Raw genomic sequence first — 21,535 nt, 5'->3', positions numbered from 1 at the left:
CTTAAGCTGCTGTACCACATGCTGGCCCCTGCAGCTGAATTCTTTCAGCATTAAGTGAAATCTTGGTGGGAAAAGGCTGTATATGTATATGAATATAGTATATGTGCTAGTCACAATGTAAATGTATATATGGTATATAATTCATATATATTATTTGTATGAATAAGTAATTTATATACACTTGCTAATGCATACTTAATATAGATTCATAATATATATGAAGGGGGTATGTATGCTAAGTTTAAAGTCATTGCTGCTCAAAAATAATATACAAATTTGAGTTCTAATAATTGTATGTGTTTAAGGGCAAGCATTTGGTGCAGCAGTTAGGGCACTGGTTGGCACAGCCATATCCCATATCAGAGTGCCTGGGTTGGAGTCCTGGCTCCACTTCTGATTGCAGCTTCCCACTAATGTACACTATTGGAGGCAGCAGGGGATGGCACAAACACTTAAGTCCCTGTCACCCACATTGGAGACCCAGATTGAGTTCTAGGCTCCTAGTTTTAGCCTGACCCTGCTTTGACTGTTGTGGGCATTTGGGGAGTAAGCCATAAGATGGGGGATCTCTGTCTCTCTGATCTTTCAAAGAAAATGAAACACATAGCAATTAAAATTTTCTCAATAATCTGTTTCTGGTATGTTCTTTCCCCTGATACTTTCTTGTTGGAATGAATCTTGTTTGGTTCCACTGAGCCCACTATTTACCAGGCACCTTGGAGAACCATGCGTACAAGCTATAGATAATATTACCTACATTCAGTTTTTAAAATCAGGAACAATACTGTAAACCCCAGATATATAAGCTGTGAACATTGAAAATGATGTGTTTTACACTGTGTGCAGGGTCCCTTTCTTCTCCCACGCTTCGGTGTTTTCCTGCCTGGCAGGTGACATGCCTTTCTACCAGTGATGACTTGGTGCACTGTGGTTGTCAGTCAGAGATGCCAGCTGTGTGTATGCCTCCATTTCTCCTGGGATCCAGGCAGCCACAATAAGCATTGGATGTTTCTTGGTGGATGCTGAAATGGCTGCCATCCATTTGTCTCACCTGGAATGCTATGGGGGGCACAAATGCAGTTTCCAGATCACTCCCTTTATTTTTTAAAAACTTATTCTTAAGGTAGAGTTACAAAGAGGGAGAGAGACAGAGACAGACAGACAGACCTTCCATCTGCTGGTTCACTCCCCAGAATGCCGCAACAGCTGAGGTTGAGCCAGGCTGAAGCCAGGAGCTTCCTGGGTTTCCCATGTGGGTGCAGGGGCCCAAGAACCTAGGCCAGCATCCTCTGCATTGCCAGTCGTGTTAGCAGGGAGCTGAATCAGAAGTGGAGCATCTGGGACTGAACTGGAACCCACAAGGATGCTGGCACAGCAGGTGGCAGCTTTACCCGCTAAGACACAGTGTGGGCCCCAGTTCATTCCTTTTCACTGGCTTACTGTTGCTCCACTACTCATAAACTTTTTTAAAAAAAACTTTTATTTAGTAAATATAAGTTTCCAAAGTACAGTTTATGGATTACAATGGCTTCCCCCCCCCATAACTTCCCTCTCACCTGCAACCCTCCCATCTCTGCTCCTTCTCCCATTACATTCACATCAAGATTCATTTTCAATTACCTTCATATACAGAAGATTGATTTAGTATATATTAAGTTAAGATTTCATCAGTTTGCACCCACACAGAACATAAAGTGTAAAATACTGTTTGAGTACTAGTTATAGCATTAATTCACATTGGACAACACATTAAGGACAGAGATCCCACATGAGGAGTAAGTACACATTGACTCCTGTTGTTGACTTAACAATTTGACACTCTTGTTTATGGCATCAGAAATCTCCCTAGGCTCTAGTCATGAGTTTCCAAGGCTATGGAAGCCTCTTGAGTTCGATGACTTCGATCATATTTAGACAAGGTCATAGTCAAAGTGGAAGAAGTGGCAGTTCTCTCCTCCCTTCAGAGAAAGGTACCTCCTTCTTTGATGACCCATTCTTTCCACTGGGATCTCACTCGCAGAGATCTTTCATTTAGGTCCTCTTTTTTTGCCAGAGTGTTTTGGCTTTCCATGCCTAAACTACTCTCATGGGCTCTTCAGCCAGATCCAAATGTCTTAAGGGCTGATTCTGAGGCCAGAGTGATGTTTAGGACATCTGCCATTCTATGAGTCTGCTGTGTATCCTGCTTCCCATGTTGGATTGTTCTCTCCCTTTTTTATTCCATCAGTATTAGCAGACACTAGTCTTGTTTATGTGATCCCTTTGACTCTTAGACCTACCATTGTGGTCTATTGTGACCTGAAATTAATCACTTGGACTAGTGAGACGGCATTGGTACATGCAACCTTAATGAGATTGTATTGGAATCCCCAGACACATTTCTAACTGCACCATTTTAGGCATGACCCAAATTGTACATCCCCCCCTCTTATTCCCACTCTTATATTTAACAGGGATGACTTTTCAGTTAAATTTCAACACCTAAGAATAATTGTGAGTTAATTACAGAGCTCAACCAATAGTATTAAGTAGAACAAAAAAAATACTCAAAGGGATAAAGTATTAAATTGTACATCAAAAGTCAGGACAAGGGCTGATCAACTCACTGTTTCTCATAGTGTCCCTTTCACTTCAACAGGTTTCCTTTTTTGTGGTTGGTTAGTTGTCACTGATCAGGGAAGAACATATGACATTTGTCCCTTTGGGACTGGCTTATTTCATTCAGCATGATGTTTTCCAGATTCCTCCATTTTGTAGCAAATGACCGGGTTTTACTGTTTTTGACTGCTGTATAGTATTCTATAGAGCACATGTCCCATAATTTCTTTATCCAGTCTACTGTTGATGGGCATTTGGGTTGGTTCCAGGTCTTAGCTATTGTGAATTGAGCTGCAATAAACATTAATGTGCAGACTGCTTTTTTGTTTGCCAATTTCATTTCCTTTGGGTAAATTCCAAGGAGTGGGATGGCTGGGTTGTATGGTTGGGTTATATTCATGTTACTGAGGAATCTCCAGATTGACTTCCATAGAGGCTTAACCAGTTTGCATTCCCACCAACAGTGGGTTAGTGTCCCTTTTTCCCCACATCCTCGCCAGCATCTGTTGTTGGTAGATTTCTGAATGTGAGCCATTCTAACCGGGGTGAGGTGAAACCTCATTGTGCTTTTGATTTGCATTTACCTGATGCTTAGTGATCTTGAACATTTTTTCATGTGTCTGTTGGCCATTTGGATTTCCTCTTTTGAAAAATGTCTACTAAGGTCCTTGGCCCATCTCTCAAGTGGGTTGTTGTTTTGTTGTTGTGGAATTTCTTGATCTCATTGTAGATTCTGGTTACTAATCCTTTATCTGTCGCATGGTTTGCAAATACTTTTTCCCATTCTGTTGGTTGCCTCTTCACTTTCTTGACTGTTAGTTTTGCAGTACAGAAACTTCTCAATTTCCTGTAATCCCAATAGTTAATTTTGGCTTTGACTGCATGTGCCTCCAGGGTCTTTTCCAAGAAGTCTTTGCCGGTGCTGATATCTTGCAGGGTTTCTCCAATGATCTCTAATAATTTGATGCTGTCGGGTCATCGATTTAGGTCTTTAATCCATGTTGAGTGGATTTTTGTGAAATGTGTAAGATAGGGGTCTTGCTTCATATTTCTGCACGTGGAAATCCAGTTTTCCCAGCACCATTTATTGAATAGACTGTCCTGGCTCCAGGAATTGGTTTTAGATCCTTGATCAAATATAAGTTGGCTGTCCATGTTTGGATTGATTTCTGGTGTTTCTATTCTGTTCCATTGGTCTATCCATCTGTTTCTGTACCAGTACCATGCTGTTTTGATTACAACTACCCTGTAGTATTCCTGAAATCTGGTATTGTGATGCCTCCGGCTTTGTTTTTGTTGTACAAGATTGCTTTAGCAATTCAAGGTCTCTTGCATCTCCATATGAATTTTGCCTCATTTTTTCTAGATCTGTGAAGAATGTCTTTGGTATTTTGATTGGTATTGCATTGAATCTATAAATTGCTTTTGGGAGAATGGACATTTTGATGATATTGATTCTTCCAATCCATGAGCATGGAAGATTTTTCCTTTTGTTGGTATCCTCTTCTATTTCTTTCTTTAAGATTTTGTAATTGTCATTGTAGAGATCTTTAACATCCTTGGTTAAGTTTATTCCAAGGTATTTGATTGTTTTTGCAGCTATTGTGAATGGGATTGATCTTGGTAGTTCTTTCTCAGCTGTGGCATTACCTGTGTATACAAAGGCTGTTGATTTTTGTGCATTTATTTTATATCCTGCTGCTACTTTGCCAAACTCTTCTATGAGTTCTAATAGTCTCTTAGTAGAGTTCTTTGGGTCCTCTAAATAATCACATCATCTGCAAAGAAGGATAGTTTGACTTCTTCCTTCCCAATTTGTATCCCTTTAATTTGTTTTTCTTGCCTAAGGCTCTGGCTAAAACTTCCAGAACTATATTGAATAGCAGTAGTGAGAGTGGGCATCCCTGTCTGGTTCCAGGTCTCAGTGGAAATGCTTCCAACTTTTCCCCATTCAATAGGATGCTGGCCGTGGGTTTTTCATAAATTGCTTTGAATATATTGAGGAATGTTCCTTCTATACCCAGTTTGCTTAGAGTTTTCATCATGAAAGGGTGTTGTATTTTATGAAATGCTTTCTGTGCATCTATTGAGATAATCATATGGTTTTTCTTCTGCAGTCTGTTAATGTGCTGTATCACATTGATTGATAGCGAAAAAGATCATACACCTTCTGAAAAAAAATAAAAATTCTTTTGACATTTTCATTTTTCTGTTTTCTTAGTTTGACTCTTGTAGACAGTATTAAGAGGTACTACAAACTTAATTTTTCCAAATGCATGTCCAATTGTCCAGCTGCCTTAATTCATCAACCCATTCTTCACCAATTGGTTTATAGATAAAATGTATAATCACATTAAGAATGGCAAAACTGGGAGGTCTGGGTCAAGGCTTTTAATGGTGCCTCATTGATTTGCTTCTACATACAACAATATTAGACTTGTCATCATACTTTTACAATAGTTTCCTCTAGGGCAAATCTATCTTCTTCTGAATAATATATTCTCAAACTTTATAAATTTAGGAGTTACCTCATAATGGATTTTGATTGGAGCAAGAAGGAATACATAGATTAATGCTGGGAAAATGTGTATTTTGTCACTTTTCAATAAAATTTTTATGATTGTATATATTATTTCATCTATGAATTCATATTGTTAGATTAAACCAATGTGTGTTTTTGTTTTCCTTATAAAATACATATTAATTTACCTAAATTCATCTTTTATGTAGCAACTTCATTTATTTAAGTAGCTCTTAAAGGTGATTTTAAAGAAAAATTTTTACAATCTTTCAGTATTCAAGTATGATGCTTGCTGGAGGATGTTAATCAATCACTTTAATAGTTTTGGAAACAATCTTTTTGATTAAAGTTCACAACAAACTTTTATCTTATTATGGGTAAAGACTATTATCAATAGATGTTTCTGCATCTATTGACAGAACAATATGGATTTTCTTTCCTTGGTTAATCAATAGTAATAAATAATGGTGTCTTTTTATTGCACAGTGGTAAGAGTTTCACAAGGGTATAAATGTAGGGAGTAAAACTACTAAGTTATTAGGTATGCATCTTCGACAGTAATTCAGAAGTCAAATTACTTTCCAAAGTGTTTTTTTAGCTTACTTTCCCTAAGTCTTTATGTGCAATTGCCTTTCTTTATGTTTTTGGTTTTGTTTTTTGTTTTTTGTTTTTGTTTTTTTGTGTGTGTTTTTTTTTTGTTTTTTTGTTGTTGTTGTTGTTGTTTTGACAGACAGGGAGAAAGGTCTTCCTTTACCATTGGTTTACTCTCCAATGGCCACTGCAGCTGGTGCACCACGCTGATCCGAACCCAGGAGCCAGGTGCTTCTCCTGGTCTCCCATGCGGGTGCAGGGCCCAAGCACTTGGGCCATCCTCCACTGCACTCCCGGGCCACAGCAGAGAGCTGGCCTGGAAGAGGGGAAACCAACACAGAATCCGGCACCCCGACCGGGACTAGAACCCAGTGTGCCAGCGCTGCAGGTGGAGGATTAGCCTATTGAGCCAGGGCACTGGCTCTCTCCATGTTCTTATCCTCACTCACAACCACTGTGTATAAGAACCCAAGTTCTTATCAATAGGGCATTGTGACACATAATAGCTTTTCAGTTGAATTTGCATTTTCTTGAATTCTAATGAATTTGCTAATTTTTTGTTTGTTGAGCATTCAGATTTTCTTTTTGAGGTACTGCCTTTCCAAACTCATTTTACTACTGACTTTTCCACCCTCTTTTTTATGCGGTACGATGGCATCTGTTTAAATGTTACCAGACATACAGTTGTAATCAAAACAGCATGGTACTGGTACAGAAACAGATGGATAGACCAATGGAACAGAATTGAAACACCAGAAATCAATTCAAACATCTACAGCCAACTCATATTTGATCAAGGATCCAAAACCAATCCCTGGAGTAAGGACAGTCTATTCAATAAATGGTGCTGGGAAAATTGGATTTCCACATGCAGAATCATGAAGCAAGACCCCTACCTTTCACCTTACACAAAAATTCACTCAACATGGATTAAAGACTTAAATCTATGACCTGACACCATCAAATTATTAGAGAGCATTGGAAAAACCCTGAAAGATATAGGTACCGGCAATGACTTCTTGGAAAACACCCCAGAAGCACAGGCAGTCAAAGCCAACATTAACATTTGGGATTGCATCAAATTGAGAAGTTTCTGTACTGCAAAAGAAACAGTCAGGAAAGTGAAGAGACAACCGACAGAATGGGAAAATATATTTCCAAACTACGCAACTGATAAAGGGTTGATAACCAGAATCTACAAAGAAATCAAGGAACTCCACAAGATCAAAACAAACAACCCACTTAAGAGATGGGCCAAGGACCTCAATAGACATTTTTCAAAAGAGGAAATCCAAATGGCCAACAGACACATGAAAAAATGTTCAAGATCACTAAGCATCAGGTAAATGCAAATCAAAAGCACAATGAGGTGTCACATCACCACAGTTAGAATGGCTCACATTCAGAATTCTATCAACAATAGATTCTGGAGAGGATGTGGGGAAAAAAGGGCACTAACCCACTGTTGGTGGGAATACAAACTGGTTAAGCCACTATGGAAGTCAGTCTGGAGATTCCTCAGAAACCTGAATATAAGCCCGGCGCCGCGGCTCACTAGGCTAATCCTCCGCCTAGCAGCACCGGCACACCGGGTTCTAGTCCCAGTCGGGGCACCGGATTCTGTCCCGGTTGCCCCTCTTCCAGGCCAGCTCTCTGCTGTGGCCAGGGAGTGCAGTGGAGGATGGCCCAGGTGCTTGGGCCCTGCACCCCATGGGAGACCAGGAAAAGCACCTGGCTCCTGCCACCGGATCAGCGCGGTGCGCCGGCCGCAGCGCGCCGGCCGCGGCGGCCATTGGAGGGTGAACCAATGGCAAAGGAAGACCTTTCTCTCTGTCTCTCTCTCTCACTGTCCACTCTATCTGTCAAAAAAAAAAAAAAACCTGAATATAACCCTACCATACAACCCAGCCATCCCACTCCTTGGAATTTACCCAAAGGAAATGAAATTGGCAAACAAAAAAGCAGTCTGCACATTAATGTTTATTGCAGCTCAATTCACAATAGCTAAGACCTGGAACCAACCCAAATGCCCATCAACAGTAGACTGGATAAAGAAATTATGGGACACGTACTCTATAGAATACTATACAGCAGTCAAAAACAACGAAACCCAGTCATTTGCAACAAGATGGAGGAATTTGGAAAACATCATGCTGAGTGAATTAAGCCAGTCCCAAAGGGACAAATATCATATGTTCTCCCTGATCGGCGACAACTGAGCACCAAAGAGGAAACCTGTTAAAGTGAAACGAACACTATGAGAAACAGTGACTTGATCAGCTCTTGTCCTGACGGTTGATGTACAATGTAATACTTTATCCATTTTAGTATTTTCTTTTTTGTTCTAGTATCATTGGTTGAACTCTGTAATTAACACACAATTATTCTTAGGTGTTTAAATTTTAACTGAAAAGTGATCCCTGTTAGGAATTTGGAAAACATTATGTTGAGTGAAATAAGCCAATCCCAAAGGGACAAATACCACTTGTTCTCCTTGATAGGTGACAACTAACTGAGCATCAAAAAGGAAACCTGTTAAAGTGAAATGAACACTATGAGAAAGGGTGACTTGATCAGCCCTCACCCTGACTGTTGATGAGCAGCTTAATATGTTATCCCTCTTAGTATTTTTTTTGTTTGTTCTACTTAATACTTTTGGTTGAATACTGTAATCAATACACAATTCTTCATAAGTGCTGAAACTTAACTGAAAAGTGATCGCTGTTAAATATAACAGTGGGAATAAGAGAGGGAAGAGATGTGCAATTTGGGTCATGCTCAAGCTGACTTACCTCAAACGGTAGAGTTAGAAACATACCAGGGGATTCCAATTCAATCCCATCGAGGTGGCATGTACCAATGCCATCTCACTAGTCCCAGTGATCAATTTCTGTTCACAATGGATCGTAATGATAGGACTAAGAACCAAAGAGATCACATAAACAAGAATAGTGTCTGCAAATACTAGCTGATAGAATAAAAAAGGGAGAGAATGATCCAACATGGGAAGTGAGATACACAGCAGACCCACAGAATGGCAAATGTCCTAAACAGCACTCTGGCCTCATAATCAGCCCTTAAGGCATGCGGATCCAGCTGAAATGCCCATGAGAGTATTTCAGGCATGGAAAGCCAAGACACTCTGGCAAAAAAAAAAAAACCCTAAATGAAAGATCTCTGCGAGTGAGATCCCAGTGGAAAGAATGGGTCATCAAAGAAGGAGGTACCTTTCTCTGAAGGGAGGAGAGAACTTCCACTTTGACCATGGCCTTGTCTAAATATGATCAGAGTCATTGAACTCAGGGGGTTTCCACAGCCTTGGCAGCTCATGACAAGAGCCTAGGGTGATTACTGATGCCATAAAGAAGAGTGTCAATTTGTTAATCAACAACAGGAGTCACTGTGCATTACTCCTCATGTAGGATCTTTGTCCTTAGTGTGCTGTACATTGAGATTTAATGCTATAACTAGTACTCAAACAGTATTTTTCACTTTATGTTTCTGTGTGGGAGTAAACTGTTGAAATCTTTACTTAATGTATGCTAAACTGATCTTCTGTATATAAAGAGAATCGAAAATGAATCTTGATGTGAATGGAAGGGGAGAGGGAGTGGGAAAGGGGAGGGTTGCAGGTGAGAGGGACGTTATGGGGGGGAAGCCATTGTAATCCATATTCTGTACAATGGAAATTGATATTCATTAAATAAAAGTTAAAAAAAATAAAAAAAAATGTTACCAGCCATAATTTGGTAGATAAGTTTTGGCTAAAGGCCTAATAATTAAGTTTCTATTTCTGATGGAACATTTTGAAAAATAAAACATAATTATCACATTATTTGTTATTGTCAGTATTTCTTTTAAAAGTACAAGAAAGGGACAAGAGCAGTAATACTTGTACAAATACTCAAGAGAAATGTGAAGGAATGAACTAGGGATATTTAGCAAGACCTTACCTCCCTCTACTTCCCCTTACCTCCATAAATGCCAGTAAAATTAATGTCTCATAGGAAGCAGTATTCAAGCAAGGACTGCTGAGAATGGATGTGTGAGTAATCCCAGCATCCTTGCCTGTCATGGAAGTGGGGAAATCTGCACATCTGAGGCTGAGGCTCTATAGCATTTCCCCTATTTTCACATGGTTGTGTTTAGTAATTCAGAGTGGTAGACAGACTGATAATGTATCATTTTCTGGCTATATTCCTTCCAACTCTCCTTCCTCACCACCCTCATGAGATTTTTCCTTGATCTCTCAAGTTCTTTGATATCAAATATTTTTAATCTACAGCCTTACTTGGGATAAACCAAACTAAAATAGAATATTCACAGAAAAAAAGTTCATTTTTTACTAGACTTCAGACTATTAAAAGATAAGATTGAAAAAAACTTGTAGCAGGCTTGAGGCAAGCAGCCCACAGACTCATTTATTTCAGCTTATATAGTCAAGATCAGCCAATCCATTCAAGGGCCGGTCTATGCCCCAACCATTCACAGCCTGTTGCCAGTCAGGCTCTTGTTGCCAGGCAGTTTCTGAAACCATCCAATCACGGCCTGCCGTCAGTCAGGCTCTGTTGTCATGTGGTTTTCTCTGTTGTCATGTGGTTTCTGAAGCCATCCAATGACAGCCTGTTGCCAGGCAGTTTCTGTTGTCAGTGGCCATCATGGCATGAACTTTTCACCACAGCGGCCATCTTGGCATGAACTTTTCACCTCATTCCACCACAAATGAGTATCGAAAATTCTCTAAGATTTGGTCAGTAATCACTTATACCACACGTAGGTAAAGGGAAATAGGAAGCATCCTCATAAAACTAACACATAGCTTTTATTAATAATGCATATGGCATTGCTGGTTATTATCCATCATTGTAATCATTGTTCCAAGCTTTGTTCATTACATGGCAAACAACTTCCACCATTTTAACATATAATCTTCTCACATATATGCATATGGATGTGTTTGCAAGTCACTATGGTTTGGAGAGAGTTTGAGTGTGTGCCCTAAGGGTTCTTATGCTGGGGAGTTGGTCTTTAGTGTGGTGCTAATAAGAGGTAGGATGACACTTAAGAGCTGGAGCCCAATGGGAGGTCATTACCACCTCTCCTCATTCTTTATTTGGCTTTGTGTCTGCTGATGTGATCTCTCCTTCCCACATGTGCTCCCACAGGTACCGTGATGTGACCCAGTTAAAAAGGTCCTGAACAGGCACTGATTCCATCAATGAGACTGCCCAATATTGAATCTTCAACCTCCCAAACTATGAACTAAGTAAATATCTTTTCTTTATAAATTATCTACTCAGGCACTTTGATTTGGTAACAGAAAATGAACTAAGGTACACATATATAGTACCTTACAAATAATATTAAATATTACAACAAATTAAACTTTTAAAACTTTAAATCAATTTGAGATTATAAAATTTTGTAAAAATGTTGCTGACCTGACACCATATTACTTCCTATTTTCCTAATGTGCTTCCTACTAAAAAAAAAAAAAAATTCTTCCACATAAATGCAATGGGCTAATTTCTATCTTTTCCCCTTTCTCCCTTACTTTACTTTATGCACACACACAAATACAAACATGAGAGTCTTTCAAAATCTGCAAAAAATGAATTAAAAATACAAGTATTTTGGTGGAAAATTTTTGAAATCCATTCAGTTTTTCCATCATATGCATAGACTTTCGAAACCCATCATATACATGATCTTTTGAAAATCACACATATATATAATTGAGTTCATACCAATACCTCAAGTTATAATCCAATACCAAATAGTTTTTGCTTGTTTCCTTCCTTTCCTAATTGTGGATTCTTTCTCTATCAATGAAATGTCAGCTTTTGCGATTCTTCACAGCTAGAACATAAATAAGTAGAAATGTTTAAAATTATAATTGTGAATCTTCCTCTTCAGCCATATTCTAAACTAATTGATCTGAAAATCATTAGTATGGCAGAGAAAGGTAGATGTACTGCTCCTGGGGGAGACTCGCAGATGAGCTCTGTGGGATGTTAGCGAACAGACAGGATATGAGGAACTCAGGTTCATGTGTTTCCACTTATTTGTTTGAAAGGTGTGGGGGGAGGGGATCTTCTACCCATGCTCCAGTATGGGATGCCAGCCATATGGACAGCAGGTTAGCTCATGATACCACAATGCTGACCCCCCCCAACAATTACAATTTTTAATAAATGAATTCCTGGATTTCCGGCAAGATGGCGGAATAGGAAGGGAGCACACTGATAGTCTGGGGAGAGATAGTTTAATAAAAGTGGAGATACTGCAGGTTCAAGGAAGAGTAGGGGAGGAAACAGCAGAAGAAACTCTTCTGGAACGCGTGACTCACAGCGGACCTGCGTGGAGAGCGTGGGAGCCCACAGTTCGGGACATCAGCGGCAGACTCAACACACCAGCGCTGGAACGCGAGGTGAGCCGAACCTCAATAGCCCGAGACACCGGCAGGCAAGCGGAGAGAGGAGACTAGAGGGAACGACCCCCGGGGGGGGAAGTACACAAGGCTAACTGGAAGAGAGAGAGAGAGAGAAAAAAAAAAAGGGTGACTAGTACGGACATGGGTTTCTCTCTCTCCGCTCACCTCTCAAGGGCGAGCAAGACAAAGAGCAGGCGCCATCTTGGACATACGTCATAAGCAGAGCGACCTCAGGTCTGCACCGGCCCTGAGCCTAGCAGAAAAACCTGACTCTGGGTGGGGCGAATTAACAGGAGATTAGGACCTAGTAAATTTGTGGTGCTACTGAACTGAGACTGTGAAAAAAGAGACGGTGGGGGAGAGAACTCACGGAATTCACGTGAGCACTCTCCAGAGACGCTACAATTCTGTAACTTTGGCAACCCAGTGGGAGGCTGAAGGAGAATTTGAGCCCACTCTGAGGGCCGAACAGATTCCCTGTGGGGATCTTGGGAAAGAGCTTCCGATCACTGGCTCCTGTGGGTATATCATTTGCCTGCTAACTACCTCCAACTTCGTTCAGCTGTGCGGAATTACTTCCCTTTTGAATCAAAAAAAAAAAAAAGAAAGAAAAAAGAAAGAGAGAGAGAGAGATTTACCACGCCTAACCTGGGAGTGTCACCTTTGGCACACCAAACAGAGCTCTCAGGCCACACCCATCTCAAGCCCTAAGGCTCCATCAAAAACAGATAGTCCACTTAATCTAGAGTCATAGTATAACAAGAAAAAGCACCACAGTGAAGAAACCAAATATCTCCAATATGCCAAATAACAAATGCAAAAACCGAGGTAATAAAAACAAGGAAGTCACTATGACGCCCTCAAATGAAAAAGACACGCCAATTCAAGATTATGAAGATGATGACATAGAAGAAATGCAAGAAGCAGATCTCAAAAAATTGTAAGAACATTAAGAAGTTCTCAAAAACAAATTCTGGAACTACACAAATCCTTAATGGACAAGATAGAAAATCTCTCTCGTGAAAATGAAATATTAAGGAGGAATCAAAATGAAACGAAACAACTAGTACAACAGGAAACTGTGATAGTGACTGAAGTGAAGAATTCAATAGATCAAATGAAAAACACAATAGAGAGCCTTACAAACAGAATGGGTGAAGCAGAAGAGAGAATATCGGACTTAGAAGACAGAGAACAGGAAAGGATACAGTCAGACCAAAGAAAAGAAGAGGAAATTAGAAATCTAAAACATATTGTCGGGAATCTTCAGGATACTATTAAAAAACCCAACATTCGGGTTCTAGGAGTTCCTGAAGGCATGGAGAGGGAGAAAGGATTAGAAGGCCTTTTTAGTGAGATATTAGCAGAAAATTTCCCAGGTTTGGAGAAGGACAGAGAAATCCTAGTACAGGAAGCTCACAGAACCCCTAATAAACACGACCAAAAGAGATCCTCACCACGACACGTTGTAATTAAACTCTCCACAGTGAAACATAAAGAAAAGATCCTAAAATGTGCAAGAGAGAAACGTCAGATTACTCTCAGAGGATCTCCAATCAGACTCACAGCTGACTTCTCATCAGAAACTCTAAAAGCTAGGAGGGAATGGCGAGATATAGCCCAGGTACTAAGAAAGAACAACTGCCAGCCCAGAATATTATATCCTGCAAAGCTATCATTTGTGAATGAAGGTGAAATAAAGACTTTTCATTGCAAACAGAAATTGAAAGAATTTGTTGCCACTCGTCCAGCCCTGCAAAAGATGCTTAAGATGTGTTACACACAGAAACACAGAAACACGGTCATCAATATGAAAGAAGGTAAAGGAAGGAAACCAAGGAAGGAAACCTCACAGCAAAAGATCACAGGGAATTCAAAGCATATATTAGAACTTATCTTTGGCAAACGGCAGGGCAAAGTTACCACTTATCATTAGTCACTTTGAACGTGAATGGCCTGAACTGTCCAGTTAAAAGACACCGATTGGCTGATTGGGTTAAGGAACAAAACCCATCTATTTGCTGCTTACAAGAAACACATCTTTCCAACAAAGATCCATACAGACTGAAAGTGAAAGGCTGGAAAAAGATATACCATGCCAACAGAAATGAAAAAAGAGCGGGCGTAGCCATCTTAATATCGGACAACATAAACTTTACCACAAAAACTGTTAAGAGAGACAAAGAGGGACACTATATCATGATTAAGGGATCAATTCAACAGGAAGATATAACAATTATCAATGTATATGCACCTAACTACAGGGCACCAGTTTATCTAAAAGATTTATTAACGGACTTAAAGGGAGACTTAGACCCCAATACAGTAGTACTGGGGGACTTCAATACTCCACTCTCAGAAATAGACAGATCATCCGGTCAGAAGATCATCAAGGATACAGTAGATTTAAACGACACTATAGCCCAAATGGATCTAACAGATATATACAGAACTTTCAATCCTACAGCTAAAGATTTTACATTCTTCTCAGCAGTACATGGAAGCTTCTCTAGGATTGACCACATACTAGGCCATAAAGCAAGTCTCAGCAAATTCAAAAGAATTAGAATCATACCATGCAGCTTCTCAGACCATAAAGGAATGAAGTTGGAAATTAGCAACTCAGGAATCCCTAGAGCATACGCAAACACATGGAGATTGAACAACATGCTCCTGAATGAACAATGGGTCATAGAAGAAATCAAAAGAGAAATCAAAAACTTTCTGGAAGTAAATGAGGATAACAGCACAACATACCAAAACTTATGGGACGCAGCAAAAGCAGTGTTAAGAGGAAAGTTTATATCAATAGGTGCCTACATCAAGAAATTGGAAAGACACCAAATAGATGAGCTTTCAATTCACCTCAAGGATCTAGAAAACCTACAGCAAACCAGACCCAAATCTAGTAGGAGAAGAGAAATAATTAAAATCAGAGAAGAAATCAACAGGATTGAATCAAGAAAACATTACAAAAAATCAGCCAAACGAAGAGCTGGTTTTTTGAAAAAATAAACAAAATTGACACCCCATTGGCCCAACTAACTAAAAAAAGAAGAGAAAAGACCCAAATCAATAAAATCAGAGATGAAAAAGGAAATGTAACAACAGACACCACAGAAATAAAAAGAATCATCAGAAATTACTACAAGGACTTGTATGCCAGCAAACAGGGAAACCTATCAGAAATGGATAGATTCCTGGACACATGCAACCTGCCTAAATTGAACCAGGATGACATCGAAAACCTAAACAGACCCATAACTGAGACAGAAATTGAAACAGTAATAAAGGCCCTCCCAACAAAGAAAAGCCCAGGACCAGATGGATTCACTGCTGAATTCTACCAGACGTTTAAAGAAGAACTAACTCCAATTCTTCTCAAACTATTCAGAACAATCGAAGAAGAAGGAGTCCTCCCAAATTCTTTCTATGAAGCCAGCATCACCTTAATTCCTAAGCCAGAGAAAGATGCAGCACTGAAAGAGAATTACACACCAATATCCCTGATGAACATAGATGCAAAAATCCTCAATAAAATTCTCGCCAATAGAATGCAACAACACATCAGAAAGATCATCCACCCAGACCAAGTGGGATTTATCCCTGGTATGCAGGGATGGTTTAATGTGCCAAGACAATCAATGTGATACACCACATTAACAGACTGCAGAAGAAAAACCATATGATTATCTCAATAGATGCCGAGAAAGCATTTGATAAAATACAACACCCGTTCATGATGAAAACTCTAAGCAAACTGGGTTTGGAAGGAACACTCCTCAATACAATCAAAGCAATCTATGAAAAACCCACAGCCAACATCCTATTGAATGGGGAAAAGTTGGAAGCATTTCCACTGAGATCTGGAACCAGACAGGGATGCCCACTCTCACCACTGCTATTCAATATAGTTCTTGAGGTTCTAGCCAGAGCTATTAGGCAAGAAAAAGAAATTAAAGGGATACAAATTGGGAAGGAAGAACTCAAACTATCCCTCTTTGCAGATGACATGATTCTGTATTTAGGGGACCCAAAGAACTCTACTAAGAGACTATTGGAACTCATAGAAGAGTTTGGCAAAGTAGCAGGGTATAAAATCAATGCACAAAAATCAACAGCCTTTGTATACACAGACAATGCCACGGCTGAGGAAGAACTTCTAAGATCAATCCCATTCACAATAGCTACAAAAACAATCAAATACCTTGGAATAAACTTAACCAAAGACGTTAAAGATCTCTACGATGAAAATTACAAAACCTTAAAGAAAGAAATAGAAGAGGATACCAAGAAATGGAAAAAGCTTCCATGCTCATGGATTGGAAGAATCAATATCATCAAAATGTCCATTCTCCCAAAAGCAATTTACAGATTCAATGCAATACCAATCAAGATACCGAAGACCTTCTTCTCAGATCTGGAAAAAATGGTGCTGAAATTTATATGGAGGCACAAGAGACCTCGAATAGCTAAAGCAATCTTGTACAACAAAAACAAAGCCGGAGGCATCACAATACCAGATTTCAGGACATACTACAGGGCAGTTGTAATTAAAACAGCATGGTACTGGTACAGAAACAGATGGATAGACCAATGAAACAGAATTGAAACACCAGAAATCAACCCAAACATCTACAGCCAACTTATATTTGATCAAGGATCTAAAACTAATTCCTGGAGCAAGGACAGTCTATTCAATAAATGGTGCTGGGAAAATTGGATTTCCACGTGCAGAATCATGAAGCAAGACCCCTACCTTACACCTTACACAAAAATCCACTCAACATGGATTAAAGACCTAAATCTACGACCTGACACCATCAAATTATTAGAGAGCATTGGAGAAACCCTTCAAGATATTGGCACAGGCAAAGAATTTCTGGAAAAGACCCGGGAGGCACAGACAGTCAAAGCCAAAATCAACTATTGGGATTGCATCAAATTGAGAAGTTTCTGTACTGCAAAAGAAACAGTCAGGAGAGTGAAAAGACAACCGACAGAATGGGAAAAAATATTTGCAAACTATGCAACAGATAAAGGGTTAATAACCAGAATCTACAAAGAGATCAAGAAACTCCACAAAAACAAAACCAACAACCCACTTAAGAGATGGGCCAAGGACCTCAATAGACATTTTTCAAAAGAGGAAATCCAAATGGCCAACAGGCACATGAAAAAATGTTCAAGGTCATTAGCAATCAGGGAAATGCAAATCAAAACCACAATGAGGTTTCACCTCACCCCGGTTAGAATGGCTCACATGCAGAAATCTACCAACAACAGATGCTGGCAAGGATGTGGGGAAAAAGGGACACTAACCCACTGTTGGTGGGAATGCAAACTGGTCAAGCCACTATGGAAGTCAGTCTGGAGATTCCTCAGAAACCTGAAGATAACCCTACCGTTCGACCCAGCCATCCCACTCCTTGGAATTTACCCAAAGGAATTTAAATTGGCAAACAAAAAAGAGGTCTGCACCCTAATGTTTATTGCAGCTCAATTCACAATAGCTAAGACCTGGAACCAACCTAAATGCCCATCAACGATAGACTGGATAAAGAAATTATGGGATATGTACTCTTTAGAATACTATACCGCAGTAAGAAACAACGAAATGCAGTCATTTGCAACAAAATGGAGGAATCTGGAACACATCATGCTGAGTGAAATAAGCCAGTCCCAAAGGGACAAATACCATATGTTCTCCCTGATCGGTGACGACTGACTGAACACCAAGAGGGAAACCTGTTGGAGTGAAGTGGACACTATGGGAAATGGTGGCTTGATCAGCATAGCCCTGACTGTTAATGAACAACTTAATACATTATCCCTCTTAGTAGTTTTTTTATCTGTTCTACTTAATATGCCTGGTTTAGATCTGTAATTGATGCACAGTTATTCTTAAGTGTTGAAAATTAACTGAAATGTGATCCCTGTTGAACATGGTGGTGGGAATGGGAGAGGGAAGAGATGTATAATTTGGGACATGCTCAGGCTTACTTGCCCCAAGTGGTGGAGTTGGAAGCATACCAGGGGATTCCAATTCAATCCCATCGAGGTGGCATGTACCAATGCCATCTCACTGTGCCAGGTGATCAGTTTCAGTTCACAGTTGGTCATGGTGGAGGGACTGGGAGTCAAAGGGAGCACATAGACAAGTCTAGTACCTGCTAACGCTAACCGATGGAGTAAATAAAGGGGAGAGTGATCCAACATGGGAAGTGAGATACTCAGCAGACTCATAGAATGGCAGATGTCCTAAACATCACTCTGGCCTCAGAATCAGCCCTAAAGGCATTCGGAGCTGGCTGAAAAGCTCATGAGAGTATTTCAGGCATGGAAAGCCAAGACACTCTGGCAAAAGATCTCTGCGAGTGAGATCCCAGTGGAAAGAACAGGTCATCAAAGAAGGAGGTACCTTTCTCTGAAGGGAGGAGAGAACCTCCACTTTAACTATGACCTTGTCTAAACAAGATAAGAGTCGGAGAACTCAGAGGGCTTCCAAAGCCTTGGAAACTCATGACTGGAGCATAGGGAGATTACTGATGCCATAGACAGGAGTGTCAATTGGTAAAGTCAACAACAGGAGTCACTGTGCACTTACTCCTCATGTAGGATCTCTATCCTTAATGTGCTGTACATTGAGATTTAATGCTATAACGAGTACTCAAACAATATATTTCACTTTGTGTTTCTATGGGGGTGCAAACTGTTGAAATCCTTACTTAATGCATACTAAACTGATCCTCTGTAAAAAAAAAAAAAAGAAATTATCAATTCCCAACTTGACTCTCACTGGGATTAAACATGACAATAGGTCTGATCTGATTTCATCATCATTTGAAAAAAATCATCTATTATTTTTCACTTTATGTTTCTGTGTGGGAGCAAACTGTTGAAATACTTACTTGATGTATAGTAAGCTGATCTTCTGTATATTAAGATAATCAAAAATGAATCTTGATGTGAATGGAAGGGGAGAGGGAGTGGGAAAGGGGAGGGTTGTGGGTGGGAGGGACGGTATGGGGGGGAAGCCATTGTAATCCATAAGTCGTACTTTGGAAATTTATATGCATTAAATAAAAGTTAAAAAAAAATAAAAAAATAAATGAATTCCTTTCTGTGTTTGTTCTACAATTTTCCACCTTATTATTCTCATCTTGGATGTATTAAGTGTATTGAAATTTCCTCTATTTTAAATAGTGTTGTATTATTTTTTGAACACTAGTTTATTTTGTTAAAGAAAATTGCTACAAGTGAAATTACTGATTGCAACATGAAATTCTTAAATCTTCATATGACAAAACAAAAGCCATTTTTCAGGTTTTTTAATTTTCCTTTTTTCAATTACCAATAATATTGCGTATTTCTGTTGTTACAGTCTATTTTTATGTGAATTATTTTTCATGTTATTGACACTTGATTTTTGTATTTGCCTGATTATTCTTTAAAAGCTGTTAATAGAGCCGGCACCGTGGCTCACTTGGTTAATCCTCCGCCTCCGCCTGTGGTACCGAAATCCCAAATGGGCACCGGTTTTAGACCCGATTGCTCCTCTTCCAGTCCAGCTCTCTGCTGTGGCCTGGGAAAGCAGTAGAGGATGGCCCAAGGGCTTGGGCCCTGTACCTGCATGGGAGACCAAGAAGAAGCACCTGGCTCCAGGCTTCGGATCGGAGCAGCTCTGGCTGTAGCGGACATTTGGGGAGTGAACCAATGGAAGGAGGACCTTTCTCTCTGTCTCTCTCTCTGTGTGTCTGTAATTCTATCTGTCAAATAAATAAAAATAAATAAAAATAAAGGCTTTTAATAGTACATAAAAGTAATACAATGTCATACTTCTTGCATATATACTTATCATTTATCCATTTAGTTGTTAAGATGTTACATTATAGTGTAATATAATTGAAATCATTTTAACACATAATTTCTTCTTCTGATATTGTATATCAGAGGTCATTTAACTGTTAACCTGTAACTGTCTTTGAGACCTTTATGAGTTTTTCTTATATAGATTTTCATATAGCCACCAAAGATTAATTACATGTAATTTATTGTGATTATTTAACTCATTTTTCCTCTATTTATAGAGCCATCTTCCCAACATTATCAGCTCAAAAATTTTTGGTTTAGTAAAATAGTAAGGTATAGGGGCCAGCATCGTGGCACAAAGGGTTAAGCCACTGCCTGCAGCATGCCATCCCACATGGGCAGCGCTTCAAGTTCCAGCTGTCCCACTTCCAATCTAGCTCCCTCTTAATGTACTTGGGAAAGCAGCACGGGATGGCACAAGTGTTTGGGTCCCTGTACCTATGTGGGAGATCCATAAGAAGTTCCTGGCTCCTGGCTTCAGCCTAGGCCGGCTTTGGCCCTTGTGGTCATTTGGGAAGTGGCTCAACAGATGGAAGACCTCTCTCCCTCCCTCCTTAACTCCCTCCCCTCCCCCCTCTAACTCTGCCTTTCAAAAAAATAAAATAGATCTTTAAAAAATGGTAGCATTTTATAAATACCTTTATGTACATTGAGGGAATTTATTTTATGCTGTTCATTTCCCAGTTTTTTTTAACTTTTATTTAATGAATATAAATTTCCAAAGTACAGCTTATGGATTACAATGGCTTTCCCCCCCCATAAATTCTTCTTTTTTTATTTAATAAATGTGAATTTACAAAGTGCAACTTTTGTATTGTTGTGGCTTCCCCCCCAACCTCCCTCCCTCCCGCGGCTCTCCCCTCTCCCATTCCCTCTCCCATCCCGCCCTTCATCAAGTTTCATTTTCAATCACCTTCATATACAGAAGATCACCTTAGCAAGGATTTCAACAGGCTGCACGCACACAACCGCACAAGGTATAGGGCATTGTTCGACTAGTAGTGTTGTTTTTAAGTTTCATAGTAAAACACATTAAAGACAGAGATCCTATGTGGGGAGCCTGTACTCTGTGACTCCCGCTGTTGATTTAACAATTGGCACTCTTATTTATGACATCAGCAATCACCCGAGACTTTTTCTCCCCTATAACTTCCCTCCCACCGCAACCCTCCCCTCTTCCGCTTCCTATCCCCTTCCATTCACATCAAGATTCATTTTCGATTCTCTTTATATACAGAAGATCAGTTTAGTATATATTAAGTAAAAATTTCATCAGTTTGCACCCACACAGAAACACAAAGTGAAAAATACTGTTTGAGTACTAGTTACAGCATTTAATCACAATGTACAGCACATTAAGGACAGAGATCCTACATGAGGAGTAAGTGCATAGTGACTCCTGTTGTTGATTAACAAATTGACACTCTTTGTTTATGGCGTCAGTAATCTCCCGAGGCTCTTGTCATGAGTTGCCAAGGCTATGGAAACCTTCTGAGTTTGCCAACTCTGATCATATTTAG

General features: G+C 39.7%; 1 protein-coding gene across 4 annotated transcripts in view; it reads left to right on the top strand.

The window, feature by feature from the left end:
• The first annotated feature begins 10,522 nt into the window (after positions 1–10,522).
• LOC127491794 (uncharacterized) overlaps positions 10,523–21,535 on the top strand; it is a 124,141-nt gene continuing 113,128 nt past the window's right edge. For all 4 annotated transcript variants that reach the window (XM_070071062.1, XM_070071065.1, XM_070071064.1 and 1 more), the window contains exon 1: positions 10,523–10,976. The gene's annotated coding sequence lies outside the window, so the exon portion shown is untranslated. The remainder of the gene's footprint in view (positions 10,977–21,535) is intronic.

The sequence above is a fragment of the Oryctolagus cuniculus genome, chromosome 3, assembly GCF_964237555.1.
Source record: "Oryctolagus cuniculus chromosome 3, mOryCun1.1, whole genome shotgun sequence".
Lineage (NCBI taxonomy): Eukaryota > Metazoa > Chordata > Mammalia > Lagomorpha > Leporidae > Oryctolagus > Oryctolagus cuniculus.
This window is presented reverse-complemented; position numbering and strand designations above follow the sequence as displayed.